Source organism: Myotis yumanensis, unplaced genomic scaffold (genome assembly GCF_028538775.1).
Source record: "Myotis yumanensis isolate MYYU_CA2020_CCGP unplaced genomic scaffold, mMyoYum1.0.hap1 SCAF_16, whole genome shotgun sequence".
NCBI classification, from domain to species: Eukaryota; Metazoa; Chordata; class Mammalia; order Chiroptera; family Vespertilionidae; genus Myotis; species Myotis yumanensis.
This window is the reverse complement of record NW_027223767.1, coordinates 15,374,914-15,401,718: the sequence shown is the minus strand read 5'-3', so window position 1 is coordinate 15,401,718 and position 26,805 is coordinate 15,374,914.

Below are 26,805 nucleotides of genomic sequence, written 5' to 3'. Positions count from 1 at the left end.
CTTCCTGATGAGTCGGGATTCACGTCTAGTTCAGCTCCCTCGTTTATTAGGCTTGAAGTCTTTATACACCAGAGATGACGTGGCTTGCCCCAAATCACACTGTTACAGCAGGATAAGCCAGGAGGCAAACTCACGGCCAGCTGCTTTCACAGCCTACACTCTTTAGTGCTGACAAAATGACCCTGTAGGCTGCTCCTTAGGTCATGAGTTCCCCCGTCACTGGAGCTGGAGAAGTGCAGGCGTGGCCGATCACTCCCTTCAGCTAAGAGAGAGCACAAGGTACAGCGGGAAGTGTTGCCGGTGGAAAGAGAGTTCTTCCACAGACTTGTGAGAAAAGCATTTCGGGGACCCATGCATAGGAGGATGCGGTGTAGTGGCAAGATTTACTGGAGCAAAAATACAGGCCTGTCGCCAGGTGCTCAGGGTCTCATCTTGACCAGATAGCTCGGCTCTGTCCTGCTGTGGAAAAGTCCAGCCTCTGGGGCTGCAAGCCTGCACCCGTGACCACCAGTCCCAGGAAGGTCAAGGCCCAGAGACGCAGAACTTCTCTGCCTCATTTTCCCATCTGCACATCCGCCGCCGCCGAGGCTGTGCTTGGGCCGAAACCGGTGCTGCACTCGGGCCTGCACCACTGCTAGGGAGAGAGAGCACGAAGGAACGGGCCAATGATTGAAGGACCATATGCTGTCCAGAGGGGTTTTTGTTAAGCTTTGATTATATTACCTCTGGCTTGGGAAAGAGCAGACTTTCTTTCAAACTAACCAATCTTCTTCCTAATCCTTCGTAGGCTTGTGCTGGGCCCTCCCCCTCTCCAATCCCTTTTCTGGATAGTCCTGGGTTTTGGGACATTTTTCCAATCGGACCCTTTTCCCAGGCACCTCCCCCTTATGTCTCCATTTTGGCTCCTACTGTGCATGCCTCAAAGTTTTGCCTAGTCATCTAGTTTCTACTGCACATGCTTACCTCCCCCTGCACCATCTTGGTTTCTACTGTGCATGTGCCCAGCAAAGGAATTCCCCCCACTGTTTTATCCCCCCCCCCCCCCCCCCCCAATAATCCCAGTACCGGGCTGGTTGTTTCCCGGGAGATTCTTCCCGCTCACTCGGCGATTGCTCAGGTATTAGGTCCCTACGGTGGAGGCTGTGACAGTCTCCTGGGAAGCCCGTGAATGCTGTAACTTCCTGGTGAGTCGGGATTCACGTCCAGTTCAGCTCCCTCATTTATTAGGTTTCAAGTCTGATTCCGGTTGCCCCCTTCCTTTATTAATCACTTGCTAGATGCCTATGCTAACAGAAGGACAGACTGACTCGAGTCTCTCTGGGGGTCTGGCGGTGGCCTCCTCCACTCTTGGATTGGGCCTACCCTGGCATCATAGTGGTTTTTTAAACAATGGATTTGGTCTAGGAAGCTTATTGTAAATAAAAGCTCCCAGTCCTCTGAACCACACCTAAGAGGCTTACAGAGCACCCCTGACACTAAGTGTAAGAACATCACATAGATTTTATGCTTTAAATTGAATCCGCTGGTAAGTGGCCACCTGGAGTGCTGCTCAGTTCTAGAGCTTTGTTTAGCCTCCCCAGGAAAGGGTGCTTTGATTGATTAGTGATGTCTGTCATGGGTATGGGGTAGTAACTGGCAGGCATTGGCCACACATTTGCCATCCTTGCTCCAGGACCCGCATTTTAACTCTGAAAGCCTAATTAGATAATAGTGGGAAAGCCACGTTCATCTAAAAACATACCCAAGTACATCGCCTTACAGCCAGAAAGAGGATTAACTCTCCGCATGGAGATTTGCAGCAGTCCATATTCCAGTTCCTGAACATCACTTGACTTGCTTCCTTGTGGGCCTGTCCTTTAATTAGGAAGCTCAGCAAACACTTCAAAGCTGAGCAGCCCAGGGCCGTCCCAGCCCAGTGGCTGTCCCTGCCAGCTCCCTAGCCACCCCCGCTCCCCTCAGTCTCCCAGAGCACCAGACTGGGTTTTGATCAAGCAAATAGAAATGGATGTTTCTCACTGTGCAGTAAATAGCCTGGCCCCATGCTCGACCACAGCTTCATCACAGCAGCTAATTAAAGGCGCCTCCCCATGCAGAACTGGGAGAACCACTGCTTGGATGTTTGGGGGATCCTCTGCTCCCACACTGCAATCTGTGCAGGCCACCAGAAAAATCTGAGAGCCTCCTTTGGACAAGTGACCCAAGGAGGTGTCTGCCGTCCCTGCCTGTTTAGTGTCACTCACCTTACCACGTGCCTCAATGGTTAAGAATGTGGGGTTTGCTGCCTGACAGTTTGAATTTGGGTTCAAATCTTAGTTCAATCTATCATGTACATGCTCTGTTACGTTGGGCAAGTTGCTTAACCTCTCTGAGCTTCCGATTTTTTATTTCTAAAATGAGGATAATACTATAAACCTCCTGATACTTGCGTCAGGAGGGTTTTCCCTCCTTGATTTATTCCACTGTACATCAGGAATACCCACCATGTGCATCTCTTCCTGGCCACCACCACGGTTCACATTCAGGCCTCATCAGCTCTGCTCTGTCTAGAGATGTGCCTGGTGAGACAGGGTTTCCTTCAAAGCCAGAGGAGCTGCTGTTTGGATGTCAGCCTCTTCGCCTGTGAAGCGACATGAAGTCACCTCAGAGATTTCCTCCATCCTGGGAAGAATTCCTGACGGGAGCCCCTTAGCAATGGAATCAGGAGTGAAGGTGCTCACTCTCCTAAAAGAAAGAGACAAGGAGACCTTTCCCGAGTTTTTTTTTTGTTTTTTTTTTTAAATCTTTATTGTTCAGATTATTACATTTGTTCCTCTTTTTTCCCCCCATAACTCCCCTCCTTCCAGCTCCCACCCCATCCTCCACCCTCACTCCCCACCCACTGAGTTCATCCATAGGTGCATGATTTTTGTCCAGTCACTTCCCGCATCTCCCACACCCCTTTTCCCCCAAGAATAGTCAGTCCATTCCCTTTCTATGTCCCTGATTCATTATAGTCACCAGTTCATTCTGTACATCAGGTTATTTATTCACTTGATTCTTAGATTCATTTGTTGATAGATGCATATTTGTTGTTCATAATTTGTATCTTTACCTTTTTCTTCTTCTTCCTCTTCTTAAAGGATACCTTTCATCATTTCATATAATACTGGTTTGGCGGTGATGAACTCCTTTAGTTTTTCCTTATCTGTGAAGCTCTTTATCTGACCTTCAATTCTGAATGATAGCTTTGCTGGATAAAGTAATCTTGGTTGTAGGTTCTTGGTATTCAGCACTTTGAATATTTCTTGCCATTCTCTTCTGGCCTGCAAAGTTTCTGTTGAGAAATCAGCTGACAGTCGTATGGGTATTCCCTTGTAGGTAATTGAGCCTCTTTCTCTTGCTGCTTTTAAGATTTTCTCTTTGTCTTTTGCTCTTGGCATTTTAATGATGATGTGTCTTGGTGTGGTCCTCTTTGGATTCCTTTTGTTTGGGGTTCTCTGCGCTTCTTGGACCTGTAAGTCCATTTCTTTCTCCAGGTGGGGGAAGTTTTCTGCCATTATTTCTTGAAATAGGTTTTCAATATCTTGCTGTCTCTCATCTTCTGGCACTCCAATGACTCTGATATTAGTCCGCTTAAAGCTGTCCCAGAGGCTCCTTACACTATCTTCACACTTTTGGATTCTTTTTTCATTTTGCTTTTCCAATTGGGTGTTTTTTGTCGAATCTTTGGTTTGATTCTTGTGCTCCTCTGGTCTGCTATTGGGTATAATATTCTTTATTTCAGTCCGTGTATGCTTACTTTCTAATTTCTTTATCGTAGCATCGAGGGTCTCATTAGTTTTCGTGAGGCTCTGCACAAATTTATGGCAAGCCCTCAAAATTGCGATTCTTAGCTCCATATCCTCCATTTCTGTCATGTTTTTTTGTCTCCACATCTTTTATGCTTTCTTGGTGCACCCCCTTGTGGTCTCTGTGTGCAGTCTTGTTCTAGCCAAGCCTTAATTGTTGTAGTTAACACTAGAGGGATTTGACCACCAGGCCGACTGGCGGTGGAAATCAGCTGTGGGAAAACTTCAGTCCTCAGGGGAGGCGCTAGTCCAGCCCTTGCCTGAGGCGATCGGCAAATGGCTGTGCGCAGGGTTTGGGCGGGGCAGGCTCAACAGGGCGGGGGGGAGGGAGCAGCTATGGCCGCTCTCAGTCCGTCCCCAGGGGCTCTGCCTCTCTGTCCCAGCAATCGCTGCAAACCTCAGAGGGGCCGTAGCCAGACAGTCCCGCTTCTCCCGTTTGAGTCTGGGTCCCTAGAGACTCGCCCGGATCTGTAGCCCAGAGTCTGAGACTCGCTCCTGATTGAAAACGACGATCGCGCCCTCAGCCGCCAGCCCGCTTTGCGCGCGCACCCTCACCACCGCACCGCCGTACCTTTACATTTTCCACACTGCGCCTCCGCTGAGCGTCGGAATGCTGTTGTTTTTGCTTCTAGTTGAAGAGTCTCTCCTCAGCCAGCCTTCCCGTGGTTCTGGTTGATGTCCGCTCCGACTTTTAGTTGTATTTTTGAAGTGGTTGTCCACGGCGGCAGTCTCCGGTGTTTACCTATCCCTTTCCCGAGTTTTGACGGAGGCTGAACCTGCCAACATCCCAGAGCTGGTGACTGGGAGGGAAGCGGGAAAATCAGGGGCCTCCTGGGAAAAAAGTTGCAAGAGCCCAACTTCTTCCTCACACCCGAGGCTCAATGATATGCTTTGAAGTTGTCCTGATCCAGTGTCCTGGCGGAAAAGGACACCAAAGCCCTAGAGAAGTCACCTTCAGGGAAGGTAGTGAGCTGGGTGCAATTCGGGCCTGGGCTATGGGTTTCTCCGGCCCAGAGTGGCTGTGGCTTGAGGCCTCTCTTTGTCAGGCATGCTTCCCAGAGGAAGTGCTCCGGGAGGATCCTCGAGCAGGAGAGTGTGGACTAAGGAGACTATCCTCGGGAACTGCAGTGATACTGACATGGCCTTTGTGACTCAGGGGACCCTCCCGACTCCTTGCCGGCACTTCCTCTGCTTCGCCACGCTTCCCATGTCCATGGCCTCTGGACAGTGCCCAGTCCATCGCAGGCCCTGGGGAAGCATCACTGTAGTCTGCTAGCCTGCGAATCTGCTCTGTTCAATGGAGTAGCCATTAGCCTCATGTGATTATTTAAGATTAAAATTACATTAATTAAAATGAAATAAAACGGAAAGTAGTTCCTCAGCCACAACTAGACACATTTCAAGAGTTCAATGGCCACATGTGGGTTAGTGATTGCATTAGACTGTGCTGAATTACAGAGTGTTTCCATTGCTGCAGAAAGTTCAATTGGACGGTGCTAATCTATGGGAGCATTTGTCAACATAGACGCTGCTGACATGTGGGGCCTGGTGACTTTGTTGTAGGGTTGTCCCGTGCATTGTAGGATGTCGAGCAGTTTCTCTGGCATCTTCTCACTAAATCACAGGTGTACCCATCCCACTACCAGCTGTGACACCCAGACTGATTCCAGATATTGACAAATGTCCCTTTGTGGAGGGTTGGGAGGAAAATTGCTCCAGGCTGAGAACCACTGGGCTAGCTGCTAGCCCATGTAGACCATCATGGGTCACCAGGGATGGAGACAAAGATACAATGTGTTGGACCAGTTTTCCTCGGGGCCCTGGGATGCTAGCAGCAGAGTACACAGCTGCCCCACCAGAATAGACTGGGCTCTGTCCAGAGTCCTTGGACAATAGGCAGAGTGGAGATGGAGAGGGTGGGTGGGCAAGGAGTTGTAAGGATCCCCTGGGCCTGTATCGCTGCAGTTGCCTCCTGAGCGAGCTCTGAGCCTCCTGCTTCCTCCTCCATGATCAGCTTGTTTCCTCTGAACTTTTTCAGGTTCATCAATGCTTCCTTATAATTTCCCACAGATGGCACTGATCCCCGCCCAAGCCACACCTTTGTGTGCTCCTGTGAATTTGCATATGCTGTTCCCTGTACCTGGAATGCCCTCTCTCTCTGCTCTGCCCATTAAAATCTCATTCATCTTTCCTGTTTCAGGAATCTCAAGACCAACCACATGCTCACCGATTTGCCAGAAGAACTCATGGGATTCAGCACATAGTTGTCTTCATGGCTACAGGTTATTATAGTGAAAAGATGCAATATAAGACCAACCAGGAAAAAGACATCAGACAAAGTCTAGAGAGATTCATCCACAGCCTCCTATTTTCACCCTCCTACGAGCGGCCATACTGGGCATGCCATTCTCCAGCAGGGAGAAGGCAGCCACATGTGTGCAGTGTTTCTGCCCAGGCAAGCATGTTTGAGACTCAAAGGTTAGGGTTTTTACTGGGGGCTGATCATATGGGCATTCTTTGCCTAGAAACTACCAAAATTGCAGACTCACCCCCCCCCCCCAAAAGCAAGTTATGTTCCACATAAAACACATTGTTTGTACTGTCTAGTCACAAGACAGCAGCTTTATCAGTTAGGGGAGTGGTTCTCAACCTGTGGGTCGCGACCCCTTTGGGGATCGAAGGACCCTTTCACAGGGGTTGCCTAAGACCATCCTGCATATCAGATATTTACATTACGATTCATAACAATAGCAAAATTACAGTTATGAAGTAGCAACGAAAATCATTTTATGGTTGGGGGTCACAACATGAGGAACTGTATTTAAAGGGCCAGGAGGTTGAGAACCACTGAGTTAGGGGATGTTTCAAAAACGAAGTTCCAAGACTCTAGCCAAGGACAAACCTTGTAAGCAAGCCCTTCTAGCAATAGCAGCTTCAAGATGGCTATGTTAATTCTATTCTGCCCATTTCTTTCCCCAGATCGAAGGCCACACTCTTTGTAAATCCTTTCTTACCTCCCCGGTAAAGCTAGTCCCTGGTCTCTGGTCTCTGGTCTCTGTGGCTTCCTCTGACTCCTTGTGTCACAAAATAAGCCATTAGGGCCTTGTAAGCCCTGTGTGTTTCTCCTCCAGACTATAGCACCTTGTAGGCAGGGACTTGCATTTTGTCTTGGTGCTCACAGGGCCTGATACCCATCAAGGACTTGTGTTTGCTGAATAAATGGGTGACTTGAAAGCATGCACCTGCAAGAGACGGAGGAAGCAGAGGGTACATCTGGAAAAGACATGGCCCTGCACAGGGGTTCATGTGAATGGCCAGCCCAGTGAGATGGAATAGGTGAGCACAGCTGGACAGAGCTCCCATCCATCCATGTCCACCCTGGCCACCACCCCACAGGCAGACCTGGTGGTCCATCAGATGAAAGGACCAGCAGAAGCCCGAGCTCATATCCCTCTGCTGCCAATCAAAGAGACCACACTTAGGTGGCAGCTCATTGGCTGGGAACATCAGGTTTGGAGCACTGAGATCCCTGCTGGGCATTTAACAAGCATCTCAAGGTACCCATGTCCACTAGGTAAGGGGCGGTGATGTCACTGGCCAGAGAATAATGCTAACATCCCTTTAAGAGAAGAGCACTAGTAACGCTACCAGGGAGGAGTGAGTCAGAAGGAGAAGCTGTCCTCCAAGTTCCAAGTTCCTTTAGTTGAAAAATGGAGTCCACCCCCACCCCCTGGACTTATGGGCTCAGGTCCCCTGAGTTGGAATATTCCAGCTCCACTGTTTTCTATAAGACCTGGCAAGTGCCTTAGCTTCCCTGACCCTCAGTTGCCTCATCTGTCACATGGGAATGACACTCCTTCAAGGCTGCTGTGAGGGTCAAATGAAATAAGTCACATGAAGCATCTGGCACAGTGCCTGGCCAGTGCCCAGGGTGGAGCTGGTTGTGACCACGGCCATCATGGCCACTGCATGCTCCCTGTGGGGCTCAGTTGGCTCTGCTCCCTTGAGTGATGAGCGGAAGAAAGCCCAGCTTGACCGGGACTTGGGACAGTGGCTCCAGTTGCCACAGGGGTGTGTGGGCCCCAGAGCTCACCACATGCTGCTGTCCAATTTGATCAGCCAGGCTTGCCCTGGGCAAGCATCTACTATCTCTTGCCAAAATAAAAACAACCTTGAGACTTTGGGGTAACCATGGCAACTGCCTTCAGAGCAGGATTATTGCGACTATATCAGAAAGCTCTCTTTTCCATCAGCTTTCCGATGCTCCAAAGTTCACTGAATGTTGAAGTGGGATTTTATTGTATCGTGGAGCTAAACCTTTTTTTGCAGCAGAAACCCTTCCCTGAGTCAGTAATGCAAGGCGAGAGTCTAGACATCCGCTCCAATGACAACTGTCTTTCCCAAGGTACCCGACCACTGTCCACTTTGACCCCTAGTGAATAGAACCGGGCAAGGTGACAGGGCTGTCAGGTTTCCTCTCCTGGGTCTCCTCCAAGCTGCGCCACCCCCCGGCCCAGCGGGAGCAGGGAGCTGTGGGCTCCCCGCAGGGACTGGCAGATCCAGGTCCTTGGTGAGCTCCTGGGGCACCCCGCAGGGACAAATGAATGAGAAGTGCAAGCCCATCCCAATGTCCAGCGATGAGCCTGCAGGTGAGACCTTTTCCCTCTGGGGCCCAGATGCTTCACGGCAAAGGGTAAGGATACTAAGCAACCAGCACAGCATATTGCCTGGCATCTAATAAGTGCTCTCTAATGGAATGAGTGAGTGAACCAATTAATTCCTCGCTATGTCTCTTGCAAGGCTCAAATGGAAGTTCATCATAAGCCACAAAGTGCTCTTAAGTGCCCAGATTGCTGTCGTTGTGGTTAACAATGAGAACACCAGCGGCTCCCCTCGCTGCCAGCAGAATCACCTCCTGCCAATCCCGCGGGCGCAGGTCAGGTCCGCAGGCCCTGCCATCCTCTGTCCTCACAGAGAGCACAGCCCACGGGCTCGGGCTCGGGCGTGAAGGCCCAGCAGTCTGGTTCCACCCCAGCTCTCCAGGCGAACCTCCTTTGTATCTCTCCATCCTCCACCTGTCAGGGCTCAGACTGGAAGCCACCTCCTTCAGGGTCGGAGAGGGAAAGTCAGTGTCACAGCCGCGATGTCAGAACTGATGCTCCTGGGGTCCTTCCCAGAGTTCAATTCTGTCCCCACAAAAACGCCCGCTCCAGTGCTTTGTCCAGTGAGTTTAGAATCCGCACTGAAGACATTTGTTTCCCAACTGCTTTCAGGTGAACGAACCCTTGGACGAGCAGGGAGAGAATGGAGGTGTCGGACTCAGACAGGAGGCTGGTCCTGCGTGTTCGGTGGTGGACCCAGCAGTGCTGTGGACGAGGCTGCGTACAGCTCGACAGGCTGCCCGCAGCCCAGCTGGCCAGTGTCCCGCAAAGTGTCTAGGCCAGGGGTGGGCAAACTTTTTGACTCGAGGGCCACAGTGGGTTCTTAAACTGGACCGGAGGGCCGGAACAAAAGCATGGATGGAGTGTTTGTGTGAACTAATATAAATTCAAAGTAAACATCATTACATAAAAGGGTACGGTCTTTTTTTTTTTTTTTAGTTTTATTCATTTCAAACGGGCCGGATCCGGCCCGCGGGCCGTAGTTTGCCCACGGCTGGTCTAGGCAGTCACCCATTCTGGAATTAACGCTGAGACCCACATGATCACCCTTCTCCCGGCCAGCCTGGCAGACTGGGTGTGCCAGGGGGGACACCAGGTCAAAGCTGGTGCTTGAGGAGCAGGAGGGGCTGGGACTGGGTGGAGCACCCTCCACTCTCTCGGTGGCAGCCTGGGTGGGGACACTCTTAATGAGGGAATGAAAGGCCCAGGTCCCAGAGCTACGTGTGTTGTTGGGTCGTAGCTGAGCCCATCTCGTGGCATTTTTCTGGTGCCCACGACCCGGCTCCCTGCTCTGCCCACCCCAGAGCAGCTGCCTATGGGGCAGTGAGGGAGGGCAGGGTAAGGGTGGCTAGGAAAAGGAGAAGAAAGTGGAGATGGCACCTTACCCTTCAGTGGTTCTCAACCTTCTGGCCTCATGATGTGACCCAACCATAAAATTATTTTCGTTGCTACTTTATAACTGTAATGTTGCTACTGTTATGAGTCATCATGTAAATATCTGATATGCAGGATGGTCTTAGGCGACCCCTGTGAAAGGGTCCTTCGATCCCCAAAGGGGTCGCGACCCACAGGTTGAGAACCGCTGCCTTAGATCAATCCTGCCCAGTGGAAACTGTTGCCTATCCAGGGGCACGTTTTCTCTGCTGACTTACCGAGAACAGGCTATTTATAGCCACACCACCAATGCCCAGGGGGCCCAAAGTAGGCACCCCACACACACTTGCTTCACTCATGAGCGACGGCATCTTGGGGACCACGTCGCTGGAGCCGCTCTAGGAAGGTTGCTTTTACCCTATTATCCCGCGGACCTTCGTGTCTAAAATTAGCTGGTCAGCACTGTAAATAGCGCCGAGAGGTCAGGCCTCCCGCAGCCCTTGGTGGGAGAAGTCTCAGCACCGAGTGGCTTGACCAATTGGGAACACACAGCTGTTTAAAATGGTAAAGCTGCTGAAACCGGTTTGGCTCAGTGGATAGAGCATCGGCCTGTGGACTGAAGGGTCCCGGGTTCGATTCCGGTCAAGGGCATGTACCTGGGTTGAGGACACATCCCCAGTGGGAGATGTGCAGGAGGCAGCTGATCGATGTTTCTCTCTCATCGATGTTTCTGGCTCTCTGTCTCTCTCCCTTCCTCTCTGTAAAAAATCAATAAAATATATTAAAAAAATAAATAAATAAAATAAAATGGTAAAGCTGACCTGGAAAGCGCTCAGGGCTGGGTTGTCTCAGTGCTCCTGTGACCAAGGCCACCATGTCCTGCTCCTTCTACCCCAATGAACAGCCCCTATGCCGCCTGCCCAGCCCCTGCCTCAGGGGTGGCCTTACCATTTCACCTGCCTGACCGCTCAGCTCCCTTCCTCACTGGTCTCCCTGACCCTCCATTCACCTTCCAAACTGGCCCCAGAGAGGCTGCATAGAGAACATGCATTACTGTTGCTAAGTTATGTGAGCGTCCACTGAAGGCTAATATAGGCCAAGCCCAGCACTTTATGGGTACTCATTCACTTACGCCTCAGAACCCCCCTAGGACAAAACTATTATCATTCCCATTTTCTCAATGGGGTAATCTAACCGAGGCTCAAAGTAGATGAACACATTGCTTACAGGCCACAGCTACTAAGTAGCAAATCTGGGATTCCAACCCAGATTTGTTGGATTCCATGGCCCTTGTTCTTTATTTTTTTTAAGGGCTGGTGTGGGTCAGTGGTTGGGCATCGACCTATGAACCAGGAGGTCACAGTTCAATTCCTGGTCAGGGCACATGTCCAGGTTGTGGGCTTTATCCTCAGTGTGGGGCATGCAGGAGGCAGCTGATCAATGACTCTCTCTCATCATTAATGTTACTATCTCTCTCTCCCTCTCTCTTCCTTTCTCTGAAATCAAGAAAAAACACATATGTTTTTAAAAATGTACTCTTGTATTTTCATATATATATTGATTTCAGAGAGGAAGGGAGAGAGAGAGAGAGAGAGAGAGAGAGAGAGAGAGACATCAATGATGAGAGAGAATCATTGATTAGCTGCCTCCCACACACCCCCACTGGGGATCAAGCCCACAACCCAGGCATGTGCCCTCGACCGGAATCGAACCTGGGACCCTTCAGTCCACAGGCCGACGCTCTATCCACTGAGCCAAACTGGCTAGGGCTTTTAATAAATTTTAAAAATGTGTTTTTATTTATAATTTTAGAGAGAGAGGAAGGGAGATGGGGGGAGAGAGAGAGAGAGAGGGAGAGAGAGAGAGAGAGAAACAGCAACATGAGAGACAAACATGGATCGGTTGCCTACTGCATGCACCCTGAGGGCGGATCAAGCCCTCAACTTGTGCATGTGCCCTGCCCAGGAATCCAGCTGACCATCTTTTCATGCACAGGACGATGCTCAACCAACTGAGCCACGCTGGCTGGGCCATTGTCCTTATTCTTAACCTCCATCCCATGCTGAGCTTCTGCAGGGAGCTCGGTGTCTTAGGAAGAGAAGCAGCACAGAGAACGTCTATGAAACAATGAGATTGGTGCTTTGGAGTAAACGAAGTGCTGCCAGATTGTGCATTTAACGGTCTGGGAGAGCTGGAGGGGGTCGTTACCTTGCTGAGCTCTTGGCATGTGAGCGGGTGAATGGGATGGAGGGTGGATGGGATGGGAAGGGCATTTTGTGCAGAGGAAACAGCATATTGGGGGGCTCGGCAGATTGGGTAAAGCAGTGTTCCAACCTGGGTAGCAAAAGAAGGAATAGGGATAAAGCAGGAGTAACCAGTATTCCCAGGGCAGCTCCTGCCTCAGCCATTCTTATCTCTGTTGAGGGCAGATGCTCAGAACAAAGTTCTTGGTGGTGTCCTTTACTCCTTCCTTTCTCTGGTCCAGCAGCAAAATCATTCAACTCTACTTTCAAACTGTGCCCGGAATCTGATCACCCACCACACCCACTGCTCCTGCACCCCGCCCAAGCTGCACCACCTTGATTTTGCTCTTGGGTGATTGCTGGAGGCTCTAAACTCGACTTTGCCCCTGTAGTCTGTTCTCCACAAGGATGAGAGGGACCCTTTTTAAGAGTCAGTCAGGTCATGTCAATCTTCTGCTCAAACCTCCCAGGGGCTCCCATCAGAGTAAGTCAGAGTCAAGGACAAAGCCCTCAGTGAGAAGAGAGCACACAGGCCCATAGGACCTGCCCACCTGGGGCCTCCATTTCTCCTCCTTTCCCTTGTTCTCTCCTCTGAGCCTCACTTTCCTCATCTGCAAAATGGCAATTCAGATGTCTAATCTGTAAGGTTCCTGTAGTAATTAAATTAAATTAAATTAAATTAAATGAGATGCCATATGCACACAGAATACATGGCCTATACTTAGTGCTGAACAAACGGTAGCTGTTCATTTCACCACTCACTTCTCTGAGTTTCTTCATCTGCATACAGGGACTGGGGTTCCAACATATGGAGTTGTCACAGGACGAAATGACAGTAGGTTGATAACAATTTTTGCAACCAGTGAAGTCTTGGGCAGTGTGAGCTATACCATACCACACCAATCTACCTACTCTTTCCCGAACATTCCTTCTCCTTCCACATCTGAGCCTTTGATCAAGCTGTTCTCTCTGCCTGAAAGGCTCCCCTCCCTAGATCACTCGCCCACGCCTGGCCTCCCCAACCCCTCGTCCCCCTCCCCCCGCAGTCTGTCTAGTCCCAGAGCTCTTTATTTGTTCATTAGTTACTGCTGCCTCCCTGTGAGAGCATGCGCTCCTGTCGGGCACGGAGTGGGGGTCTCCCAGCAGGCTCTGCAGCTCCTGTCCAAAGCTGTGCCCACGGTGGGCACTTGATGGATGTTGGTTTAATTAGATTATAATAAAAGAATCCAGGGGAGCAGCCATATCATCCTCAATCCCTCTTCCAATCAGATGTCTAACGACTTCTCCAGGAGAGGAATTAATTGAATCAAGAGCCATTTTCCTAGAGAAAGAGAGCCAATTTAGAATTTTAGAAATAATTGCAGTTCTGTGTGATGTCCCATTTGGGGAAGGAGAACGGACTGAGGTAAACAAACTTACAGCAAGCAGGCAGAGGTGTCACCATTTCTCTTAATAAAAGATGCATTTAATCTCTTTAGATCATTTACAAAGTGCCCTCCCACCGGCCAAGATTCCTTCTGATGTCTAAACACCAGCACCCGCCGCATGGGGGTTCAGGGTGGGAGCCACAGGCCTCCTGGTTCTCTTCAAGTTCTGGCTGCCTGCAGTGTCTTCAGGGTGGCATTCGCCCAGCCTTTGCCAAACTCCAGGAGGCCCCACTTCCTTGGAGCTATGGGTCACCAGCTCTTTCCCCCTGCCTCCCTCACAGCCCATCTCCCAGGCCTCAGAGGCCTGGACCATCCTATGCACTACCCTGTCTCCCTGCTCCCCCACCCCCAATCCCCAGTCCATCCGTTACACTAGCTGTCATGGGGATCGTTCTGGAATACCCATATGACAATATCTTTCCCTCTTTTTTTCAATGAGAAAACTCCTACTCTGCCTTCAAAACCCAGCTTAAATGTCCCTTCATTTCTAAGTCCTTTCACTCTTTTTTCTGAATAGAAGGCTACTCCCTTCACTCCTGTGCATCTCTTTTTAACACTGGCCACATTACACAGGGTTATTTTGATGTCTCTCTTACCTACCTGGACAATGTTCAAGAACCTGTGTTTCTAATGCCAGCAGAGGTGAGTCAATAGAGGGACTAAGGAAGCCTGCTTTCCTCTGTACCGTGAGCATGGCCCAAGGCCCGCAGGAAGCAGGGTTGTCTGCCACTCACAGGGTCCCCTGCAATGCCCTGGCGTGGCGGCTGGAGCTGAGAAGGGTTGGCAATTCTAGCCACATGGACAGAATTCAGAGCAAGGCCCTGTCCCAGTGCGAGGACTGGAGAGCCAGTCAGGAAACCATTGCCCAGTGTGAGACCTGGAAGATGACAGCGGCTACCTGGGCACCGCCTGCCTGGGCCCTGAATGGCGCAGGGCTCACTCTCAGAACAGGCACCAGGGCCTCGCAGAGGTGCTGATGGAAAGCCTGGGCCTGGCAAGCCGGCTGCTCCTAACCCACCAGGCTGTGAGCTCCTCGGGTTTTCTGGTTCTCTGCTCCCAGCACCTCCCAGCAGCGACCGGAGCCCGGGGCGTATCTGTGAACAGAACTAACTGAAGGGTGGCTGGCTTGCTGGCTAGGACAGTAGAGACCAGAGGACAGAGAGTCTGCAGATTGGAGTATCAACACCTGGAGCCACCCAGAGCTGGAGAAAACAGGGCTACACAGAACCCTGGAGTCCAGCCCTGCCCCAATCCTCCAACTACTAACCAGCCCGCACCCTGCTGTAGTTAGCTTGGGCTGCCTTCCCCGGAGCCCTGACGTCTGTCCATCTCCTCGCGGTGATTTAGAGGCCCTTTGGGAACAGGAGCAGGGGCCTTTGTGCCTTCAGGACCGGCTGGACAGTGGCTCTGTGTGTACTGTCAGGGGCGTGGTTTTCCCAGCTCCAGCTGGAGGCTGCGGCCAGGCTGTGGCTCGGGTGGTGGATTTCCAGAGAGTGCCATCAAGCAGAAGCTACATCACCTTCTAAGCAGTGGTTCTCCCTGAGTGACCAGTGTTCAGGAGAGTTTAACCATCTTCCTTACCCTCGTCAACATCTTCCTAACGTTGACTATATACCCATGATAGTTGATAACCAGAAAGTGTAACAACTAATGCTATCTTGCTGCATAAAGAAAATATCATGAGAGTATTGCCTGTGTGCTCCGGGGTCCCACGGTTGGGACAGTTAGGAAAAACGTAAGAAGGCGTATAGGATTCTGAAAGGCTGGCAGGGGGTGAAAGCAGAGGGAAGCCACATGGATTGCCGGCCAGAGGATCCCGCTGTTGGGTTGTAGGTCAGCGTCTGCTTAGGGGCCATGGGAGATGTGGCTGTAGCAGGAGGGTGGGCCCAATGGTGCCAAGCTCTGAATACCAAAGAGACACAAACTTGATCTTGAAGGAGCCAGGGGACCATCAGAGACCTGTGAGCCAGGGGCTCCAGGTCAGGGCCGAGCTGCTGATGGACTGCTCTGGCCGCAGTAACCGCATGGAAGGCGGTTGTTGCAGGGGATGAGATGGGAGGGGAGACGTGCTGCAGTGGTGGGTGGAGAAGGAAGCAGTGGGAGGCAGTGCCTGATCTGACAGGCACACGTTCTGAGCCAAAGAGGTGGGAGGCCCATTTGAAGAGATGGGCTGTTGGGGAGGCAGAGGCGAGGGTGCAAGCAGGGGAGTGACATGTCAGACCCACCCCAGGTAGACCTCTCTACACCCCTCCAGCCACAGTCTCTCTCCCCTGAATTACTAGGCCTGCTTCCTGACGGCACCGTGTGCCTGCCTGCAGCATCCTTCCATCCAGCTTCCAGGAGCAGCCAGTGGGGACTTAGTAAAGCAGGGCTCCTCAGGCCTGCAGGCAGGAGCTCAGGAATGCTGGCCCTGCTCTGATCCTGTCCCACCTTCAATCCTGTCTCTTCTGAGATCGGCAACACCTTGGCCCACAGCCTTGACCTCCCAGCCCCTGGTGCCTGCGTGCTGCTTGAAGAGTGCTTCGGGTTTGGCATCTGGCATCAGGTCTAGCCTGGACTCACTCAGCTTCCTAGATGCTACTATCTGAGCTCTATCACAACTCTGTCACCTTCCGCTGGACAGCTACTGGCACCAGCATGCTCACCATCTTCTCCAGAGTCAAAGTCAATCTGGTCAGGCTGGAAATGCCCCCTTCACGGACAGTAGGACATTTTTTCCTGCCATTATCCCATCCCTACCATGGAATATCGCAAAATATTTCCAGCAGCTCAGCTGAGGACTCGTTTTCAGGCCTGTTACCCGAGGTTGCACCATTCCATTGTACTGTGTCTGTGAATGGTGTCCGTTGGAGCTGTGCATGCGGTGACCTTCATCCTGACCCTGTGGCCAGGAACCTTTCCATAAACCAGACCAAGCTAGCACTGGGCTAGGAGACATCGTATGAGCATATGAAATCCCACTGAGTCAATCATTTAGTCTCAAGGCATGTGCCACATGCTGACCACACACCAGCTGCGGCCTCCATAAGTCATTGGTTGTTTTCTCATCTTTTTCTGCAACCACAGGCCAAATGCAGATGACCTCTCCTGAGTCTGTGAAGGGCATGGGAAAGAGGAACCATCATTAGGGACTCTGATGAAGAGCTGATTACTGCTAGCCATGCTGGATTTTCCTTTTAAATTATTCATGCGTGCGAGTTTAAATGTTTGTGTCCAGGCAGCCGCCTAAAAGCCAAATAAGCTGATGCCGTTAGGAAAAGTCTCCCTGTCGGAAACACCAAAACTGAATTTGACAACTGATTAGTCTATGAATGAACTTATTCTGTTTTGGGTATCTCAGCTAGACTTTGGGGGCTTGTGTCGAAAGGAAGGAGGGGAAGCCTGTATTGTGCTTATTTAACCCTGTGCTCTTCTGACCCAGGTTATGGGCCTGCTTATCCCTGTGAGTCAGAGCCCAGCCCAGTGGTCGGCAAACTGCGGCTCGCGAGCCACATGCGGCTCTTTGGCCCATTGAGTGTGGCTCTTCCACAAAATACCAGCTCTTCCACAAAATACTGACTTCTGGGCATGGGCCACGAAGTTTCAATCGCACTGTACATGTGCACCCACACGTGGTATTTTGTGGAAGAGCCACACTGAAGGGGCCAAAGAGCCGCATGTGGCTCACGAGCCATGGTTTGATGACCACGGGCCTAGCCCCTTCGTAGGCTTTCTCTAAACCTTGAAATCCTGCCCTTAGTCCTGGCACCGGGTTCTCTGGAGCCCCCCTGGTAGAATGTGCAGGAATCTTGCATGTGGTCTATCAAAGAGGACTTCTGTAAACTATTGGACAGAGTAAAATTGAGACTTTCCAGAGAGTCATACTTTGAACTAGCAAATCTCACACTTGAGAGTTTATATACTAAGGAGATAAGTCACATGTGCAAAAAAGATAAAGTCATGGTTGCTAGGCATGGGGGTGGGGGTAGGATGAGTAAGAGAAGCACAGAGGATTTTCAGGGCAGTTAAAATGCTCTGTATGATATTATAATGGTGGATTCATGTCAATATACATTTGTTCAAACCCAGAGAAGGTGCAACACCAAGAGGGAGCCCTTATGTAAACTGTGGGCTTCGGCTGATTATAGTGTGTTCATGTAGGTTCATCAAGTAACAAATGCACCTTTCTGGTGGGGGATGTTGGTCATAAGGGAGGCTGTGCATGTGTGGGGGCAAGGGTTTATGGGAAATCTCTGTACCTTCCTCTTAATTTGACTAGGCACCTAGAACCGCTCTAAAGAACTAGTTTTGTGAAAAAGATAAAAGCAAAAGGAAGCTCATCAAAGCGTTGTCTAAAATAGCAAATGATAGGTTGAGAACTTGCAGTGGTCTGATAGAATTTGGGGAACAAACATTGAAATTCAGATTACATCGAAGAGAAGGGGTCCTTATAAATACACCCCAGGCGTTTAGTCAGGACCCCTGGAGGGTCAGATTGAATGGCTAATGGCTAACCAGAAAGGAAGAGATCAGGCTTTCAATGATTAAAGCCCAGTTTCAAATTGCCACATGAACAGAACACAGGAGAAAAATTATATAATCATCTCAATAAAGGCAACATTGCATATAAAATTCAATATCCATTTATGATTTAAAATTTATAGAAATTTAAGAATCGTCTTTCTTAGTGTGTTAAACCTGCAGCAAATATTATTCTAAGTGGCAGAATATTAGCAGCTTTTCCGTAGAGTTTGGGAACATTTTACTATCAGAAATCTATGGTGCATTGTATTAGAGGTCTTTACCAGTGCAATAAGAAAAGAAAATATTTTTAAATGTATGGGGTTATAAATAAAAATATTAAACTGGCACTTTTCATCTACGACATGATTGCACACATAGAAAATAATTCAGGAGAATCTACAAATAAATTATTAGGGTAAACACATTAATTTAGACAAGTCACTGGATATAAGATTGACATACAAAACAAATTGTTTCTATATGCTAGCCACAAACAGAACACAGACATTTTTAAAGTCTACCACTTACAATAGCATAAAACATCAAATAATTCAATATAAATATAACAGAAGATTTTTGAGAACTTCACCTGGAAAATGATATAACATTATTGAGATAAGTCAAAAACAGACCTAAATAAATGAGAGGATTTAGCATGTTTGTGAACTGAAGACTCGATATCATAAAGATGTCAGTTTTCTACAAGTTGATTTAAAGATTCCACATAACATCAGTAAAAATCCAAGAAATTGCTGTGAATATGTAGACATTGATAACACAATTTCAAAATTTACATAAAATTTAAAAGTTAAAAATGTCCAAAATAAAATTTGCACTATCATATTTCATGATTTTTTTAAGTAAAGGTACAGTAATTAAGATGGTATGGTTTATGTACAAGGATAAGCAATAAAGAATCCAAAAATGATCCACCTGTATGTACGTATGTGTGCACACGACTGATTTATGACAGTCTTGAAATATTAGACAACAATGAAATATTAGACAACATGAAATATTAGACATGAAATATTAGACAACAATGAAAATATACAATCAACGGAAACTCACAGTAACATGAATGAATCTTATAAACAATGTTGAACAAAAAGCAATACACAGAAAAACACATACCCTGTGATCCCATTTATATAAAATTCAAAATTAGGCAAAACTAGTTTCTGATGTTGGCTGTCAGGACCATGGTGCCCTCTGAGAAAGACTGAGTGAGTTTCTAGAGAGCTGATAATGTTCTATTTGTTAAGCTGGATAGAGTTTCTATGGATGTGGTCACAGTGAGACATTTTAACAGTCTATCTGTAATCTGTGTACTTTTCTGAACGTAGGTTGTACTCCAATAAAACTACACACACACACACACACACACACACACACACACACACACTTAACTTTGATCTGGAGGTAAGGAAAACAGGCAAGGAGTAGAAAAGGAAGGTCTTAGATGCATTATGGAGTTGGTGCAACCCCCCCTCCCCCATCAGGTGGGGAACACTCCTGGGTGGGCCGGGAAGGGAAAGGTGATGAGGAGAGGCTGTAGATTCTCTGACCTTTCCCCCTAAATTCTAGGAGATGAAATTGTCAGCCAGGCTCTTCCCAATTGATACTCACCACAGATCCTTAATAACTTGTCTTTATATTTGGTGAGAATAAACTTATGTGTTCTGGTGAATTGATGATGATTTTATTGCTTTGGGAACTGGGGTTGTTTCTTGTTTTCTGCTTCCTTAGCTAAATGTTTCATCACGCTGCAGTCCAAACACAGCCCCTGTCGAAGAGGAGGGGGGAAAAATCAATAGAGGACTTGAGTTTATTGGGTATGATCTTATGACTTTCTATCATGAAATAATTTCTAGAATTAGAATCCAGAAAGTGAAAACAAGTCACTGAGCACACATAGATTTTGCAATATCTTTGTTTCACCACCTCTACCTTTGACCCATCTGCCTATGGTTTTTAATGCTGGGTCTTTCTCAATGTTATGTCAAAACATGACTGTGCGCGCAAACACACACACACACACACACACACACACACACACACACACACAGGTTTTTTGGCTCTCATCCCACACTCTTCCCATTATTCCCTGAATCCTCTTTACACATCCCTTTACTGAGTAACACATTCTTGGCCTCAGTTTCCCCTCCTGAACGTTCAAGGAGCTGGATAAGATTATTGCTCTGACCCCAACTTACGCAGACCCCAGACGCGGTTCTCTGAATCCCACTGCCTCTCTTAGAAGCAAACATGCAGACACAGGAGAAACACAGGCAACGCTGAAAGCCTTTCTATCCTGTGAAGGACTCAATAAATTGAACTTTGGGTTGAGAAAAATCAGCTTAGGCTCCAGGGTGGCCCCAGGGTGGCCTCGCAGTTTCAGCTTCTCCCTCTACCCATCATCAGGAGTCTTTCTTCTCCTGCACAGGAGGTTGGGAATGAACTAGTTAGGCTTTTGAAATATCCTCTCCCCACTTCTTTACCACAACAGCCACTCTTGCCCCTAACTGCCACTCCTCTGCTCCATCCATCCATTCATCCATCCCCTCATCATTTATAATTCATGAATTCCACACATCAATGACAAGTTTTAGAGCTTGAAAAGCCCCAAAATCATCAGATACAAATCTCCACCTTAGTAGGTCAATGTCTAACCATTAGCTATTAATATTTATAATTACGTTGGCAATGTCACTGGCCAGGGACTGCAGAGCCCTCCTGAGGAGCAACCCCAAAGGTTGTGGGTCAGGAAGCATCCACCACTTTTACATGTCCAGCTTGAACAGCCACCTTTGCTGCTGACCATGGCTTCTTATGACTTCCCCTCCCAGGAACCGAGAAGCCAGAGTTTAAAGCGTTCACCTTTTGGGGGACAGGCCTTGGACTGATATCAAGCTCCCCTGGGGCATGAGATACTGTTGCAGCCCCAGGGATTGGTCTAGGTCAGTGGTTGGCAAACTCATTAGTCAACAAAGCCAGATATCATCAGTACAACGATTGAAATTTCTTTTGAGAGCCAAATTTTTTAAACTTAAACTATATAGGTAGGTTCATTGTTATTAACTTAATTAGGGTACTCTTAAGGCTTAGGAAGAGCCACACTCAAGGAGCCAAAGAGCCGCATGTGGCTCTCGAGCCGCAGTTTGCCGGCCACTGGGGGTGGCAGCTGCCAGGGCTCGTGTGCCTTTCATGAGCAGCTGCATGGATGCTGCTCTTGGACTCAGTTCATCACATCACCTGACCTGCTTTCAGCACAGAGGCTCAGCAAAGGGTGTAATTTCCTGGCTCTAATGCATGACAAGGTTTCATTTAAGGATAAAATAAAATTACCTTGGGAAGCAGACTCTGTGACGTCATAGATATGACCCACAGGGACATTCGGGGCTGGGTAGATCGGAGAAAGCACCTGTGAGTCCCTGGTGCTGATGACGAGGACACAGATTTCCTGGGACTTACAGGTCTTCGTTCCAGCACCAGGGTCAGGTCTCGATAGGGCCAGGGTAGGAGTGCAGTCTGGCTGAAGTCAGGACCCTCTCTGTGGTCACAGTGTGTGGCTGTCCTCAATCGCATTGGCCCTTTGGTGACTGCAATCTATAACCTTGGAAACATCTGTCCCATGCTCTCCTAACATTGACCCCTCCGGCCACGTTTTCTCCAGTAAGGATCCCTCATGAAGGTCAGAAACTTCACCAGTCACACAAGTGGCCTCACTGAAGCCTCCCGCAGCCCCTCGGGTTACATGGAACAAAGGGGAACTGGGGCTGAGAGCAGGGCTGGGACTTACCCAAGGCTACTGAGGGAGTCACTGACCTAGAAGGAAGTTCCTGAAGTGAGGAGACAAAGCCACACAAGAATGGTGAAGAAGAGACCCCGCCTTCCATTCTGACTGCCATTGGATGCCGTCCTGATGGGCGCAGGAAGGAGAAGGACGGGATGGAAGTAGCAGGCAGGATACATGAAGGAGCCTCCCGCCTGGGAGGTGGTCCCACGCTGGACATCCTCCTCCTGGGAGGCACATGTCCAGGACAGAGCATCCTGGCCACTCTATTCCCGCCCTCCCTCCTGCAGGGTGACTGAAGCCAAGTTCATGCCTGGAGGCCCCAGGGGATGCTGGGAGGTAATGTACATCCTCTGGCCCTGGCTTCAGGAGCAGCTCAGCAGGCCCTGCCTCAGCCACCCACCCAAGGACACACTCCTCAGGGACAGGTGGGATTCATCTTGGGGCTGGCTCTGCACAAACCCACCTGTGCTCCAGGTCACAGGCAAAAGGATTGATTATTCCCAGAGGACAGGAGGGGCTAGGCTCTGGGCACCAGCCCTGGGATTCTAGGGCTATTCGCTTGCTTCCATTTCCGTCAGGGACTGGGGGTCCCCAGACTTCTGGGACCTCCTCTGGGATGGGAGTAAGAGGGACCTGGGTGATTCAGGAGCTGGCCTCACTGCGGGACCACAGTCAAGGGAGTCCGTGGTAGTCAGAGGTGCCTTTGGCGTTCTCCCTCAGCCTCCCGACCTTGCTTTTAGGTAAGGACAGAAGCACCAAGTGCAGGAGATGAGCTGTGATTAGGAGCAGGTCTGAGTCCAATTCTTACACAGATACTAACCCATGGACAAGAAAATTGGGAGGAGTTGGGCTCTACAGCAGAGGAGCAACCCGAGAGGCCGCTTGGAGAGGGCGGGAGGACAGAAGGCCCCAGCCGGGCCAGAAACGCCCTGGGTGACCACGGATAGTGCCATTCTTCTCTCCAAACCTCCACTTCATCCATTTTTAAGTCTCCAGTTGTGAACTGGAGATGGCCCCTGAGGGACTTCCGCCTCAGAGACTCCGGGTAAGAGCCAGATAAACATGAGGCATAAAATGAGATCCATGAAAATTCAGGCAGAAGAGGAGTCCTCCCCTCGCTGGCCAGGTCACCAAAGCTTCAGGGTTTTCAGGCCTTAACGGAAGTGTCTGCTCTGAGCTGACGGGCGGCACTGGAACTGCCCTGTCCTCAGGATGCAACCCCAATCACTTGGAATACTCCTGGAGTGAGCCGCATCCGGGGGGGGCTTTGGGGCTAAGCATCACAGCTGGACATGCCGGTTGCAAGGAGACCTGTTTTAGAGCCGTTTTGACATTTTCCCAGGGCTCAGTCCTTGGTGCCTGGCAAGAGCAGCCCAGATGCAGGGACTATCGCTTTTAAAGTGTCTGTCCAGTCACTTCGGAAGCACAGAGACATTCCCAGTTAGAAAGGGCCAGGAGCCACTTGGGAAAACTGGCCGTTGGACCTGCTTATTTCACTCATAGGTATTTGTCCAGGAGAAATAAAAACACATGTCCACTAAAAGCCTTTTACAAGACAGATTCATAGCTTTTTCATGATCGTCAACCCAGATGCCCATCATCAAGAGAATGGACAAACGATGGTATAGCCATGCAAGGAAATATTACTCAGCAATAACTTTTTAAAACCTACTGAGATATATTGCAATAAGGACAAATATAAAAAATAACATGCTAAATGAAATAAGCCAAACAGTGTGGTTCCATGTATTCAGAACTCTGGACTAGGCAAATGCCTCGGCCGTGATCCAAATCAGATCAGGGGTTGCTTTGGGGTGGCATTACCTGAGAATGGACACAAAGGAACTCTCTGGAATGATGAAAGTGTCCTGTCTTGGGTTCATCCCATGCCTTCCCCTCCCTGCCTTTTGTTCGAGTCCAACAGATTGACTTCCTGTCCCCAGACTCCCAGCCTTCCATTTTGGCTCATGCCTTTCCCTCTCCCTGGAAAACTCCTCCTTAGCCAGTCCCTGCAGGCCCAGAGGCTTTCTGTCCCCAAGGAGCTAGTTACAATTCCACCTCCTCCAAGAAGCCCTCTGTGCTCTCCCCTACCTAGTGCCACGGACCCTTTCCTTTCAGCATGGAACCTGCAGTTTGGGTTTTATCCCCCTATCTTTCTTTTGGTCCTAAATACTCTGTATGTTTGTTAGCAGCCAGTTATATCCCTGCTAGATTGTGACCTTGCTGGCCAGGGCTGTGTAAATTCCAGCCACCCCCACTCCCAAGAAGGCCCACAGTAGCCGAAACCGGTTTGGCTCAGTGGATGGAGCGTCGGCCTGTGGACTGGGAGGTCCCAGGTTCGATTCCGGTCAAGGGCATGTACCTGGGTTGCAGGCACATCCCCAGTAGGAGATGTGCAGGAGGCAGCTGATCGATGTTTCTCTCTCATCGATGTTTCTAACTCTCTATCTCTCTCCCTTCCTCTCTGTAAAAAATCAATAAAATTTATTCAAAAAAAAAAAAAGGCCCACAGTAGATGCCTGATACAAATACAGATGGGGGATGGAGGGATGAATTGAATGAGTCTTTTCTGTTTTTGTCAGACACTGCCCTGGATTGGGCTCTGACTCCTGCATTTTTCAGCCTCGCGGGATGCGAGCCATGCTGATCTTTGCAGGATCGTCCTCTGGGCCCCGCAGAGGGCCGGGCTGCCAACTTCTCATGGAGTAATTAAATGACAAATTACCTGCAGGCTGTCAGCCGGAAAACCTGTAGGAGCACAGCCTTTCCATATTCATGGATTTAATAAAATCTTAAAGCGGGGGAGACCTTCACAACCTTTGTTCTAAAGGCCTGCAGGTGCAGAGGGGGAAGTTGAGGCTCCAAGCAGGATGGTGACTCACTCAGAGGCATACAGGGCTTCTGTGGGATGGGATGCTTCTCATCCTCCCCTCAGGTCACCACAAAGAGACGGAGCTTCCCTTCCGTCCCCAGGATGGGACAAGATCGGAGGAAAATTCCTCTCCCACTCCTTCCTGCAAGAAGAGAGAAACCATGTCATATTGGAGAGACGAGGGTAGAGGCCAAGTGTGGCCTGGTTTTGTTCACAGACCATTTTCTCCTCAGCCGCTTCCTCCACGCAGTAGGTTCAGGGGCAGGACTCCATCCCCACACCAAACAGACACACACCCAGGGGAGGCCAGATTCCCCCAGACACTCCTGGTGGATAAATAAAATTCAGGAGTAAAGGACTTGTATGTCATGGTGAGCTCAGTCCAAGGTGAGCTCATCAACTCACCTTTATTGGTGATACAGTTGATATTGTGTTTTGATCCTTCTATGGCTTCTTGTGTCTGTTCTGAGATTTGTGGTTAATTTTCACCTCACTCTCAACATGGGGGCCAGTGGCAGTGCCCAGGGATAGCCAGGCCTCCTGCCACCAACCCAAGCAATTTCCCTAGAAGTGAGGTAGGAATTGGAGGCCACAGGGTCCACTTCCAAACTCACTCCTGTGGCTGTTGGAAGGGGACTTCCGTTCCTCCTCGCCTACAGTGGGCCTCTCTGTGGGGAGGCTATGGCATGGCAGCTGGCTTCCCGCAGAACGAGTGATCCGAGGGGGGGGGGGGGGGGGGGGGGCGTGTCTCCACCTGAAGCCATGATGTCTTTTATAATCTCTGTATAACCTAATTACGGAAGTGATACAGCATCATCAGCTCGGAAGCATTCCTTGGTCATACAGACTAATCTTTGAGAAGGAACTGTACAAGAGCACGATACCAAGAGGCAAGGGTCATGGGCACCATCTTGGAGGTTGGCTACCATGTCACTGAACAATTAATATTTTCCTAAACCGTGTGTGACTTCTGAAATCAGCTCTGGCACATCTGGGAGGCCACAGGAGCTCCAAAGACACACTAGTGTATGTGCATGCTTACACACACACACACACACACACACACGCACGCACTCCTTAAAAAGAGGGACAATCCTGCTTTCCCAGCATCCTTGAATGATGCTTCTGATCATCGTTTAGCTGTCTGGGTGAGGGCACCTAGAAGGTGGGTGCTGGGTCAATAGCTGTCAGCTTCCTTAGACAAGAGGACGAGGAAGCAAGGCCGGGAGGAAATGGTTGCCATGACTGCAACTAAGTGAAGTCAGGAAGGGAGTGGGGATAAATGGTTAGCAGGAGGGGGCTGTCATTGGTTGGGACTCTCCCTGGGCCTCCAGGACTGGGACCCTTGCAGCAGTTTTAGCATTGGAGATGACCATGGTGGACCATGAATGTGATTGAGGTGGAGGTGGGGGTAGGAAATGTTGTTGTAGGAGAGTTGGTCAAGGAGATTAGTTATTTTGATTATCTCTCGCCACTGTTACTATTTTTTAAATCCTCACCCAAGTATATTTTTTATTTTTTTCCATTGATCTTTAGAGAAACAGTGGAGGGAGGGAGGAGAAGAGGGGAGAAAGAGAGAAACATCAGTGTGAGAGAGACACATCAACTGGTTGCCTCCGAAATGAGCCCCAAGCAGGGGAGGGGATGGAACCTGCAAACCAGGTACATGCCCTTGACCGGGAGTTGAACCAGAGACCCTTTAGTCGTCAGAGTCAGACCGATGCTCTAACTACTGAGCCAAACCGGCCAGGGCTCCACTGTTATTTCTATTCCCCCATTTTATATTTGGAGGTTTCTCCTACTCTTTTTTCTAATTTAACATATTTGTGATTTTTCTTTTCTTAATTAGGTTAGCTAGTGGTTGATTTTATTCTTTGTTCCCCTGAAGCACTAGCCCTTACATTTATTTATTAGCTCTACTGTTTTTAATTCATTACTTTCTGTCCTTATCTTTGGCATTTCCTTCTCTTACTTTACTTAAGCTAATTTTGTTCTTGTTTCTCCCAACTTTGGGACCTGAGCCCTTCCTTCATTAATTTTCATTTCTCAAATGAGTAATGGGAGTATTTAGGATCAGGACTTTTATTCTCAGCATTGTT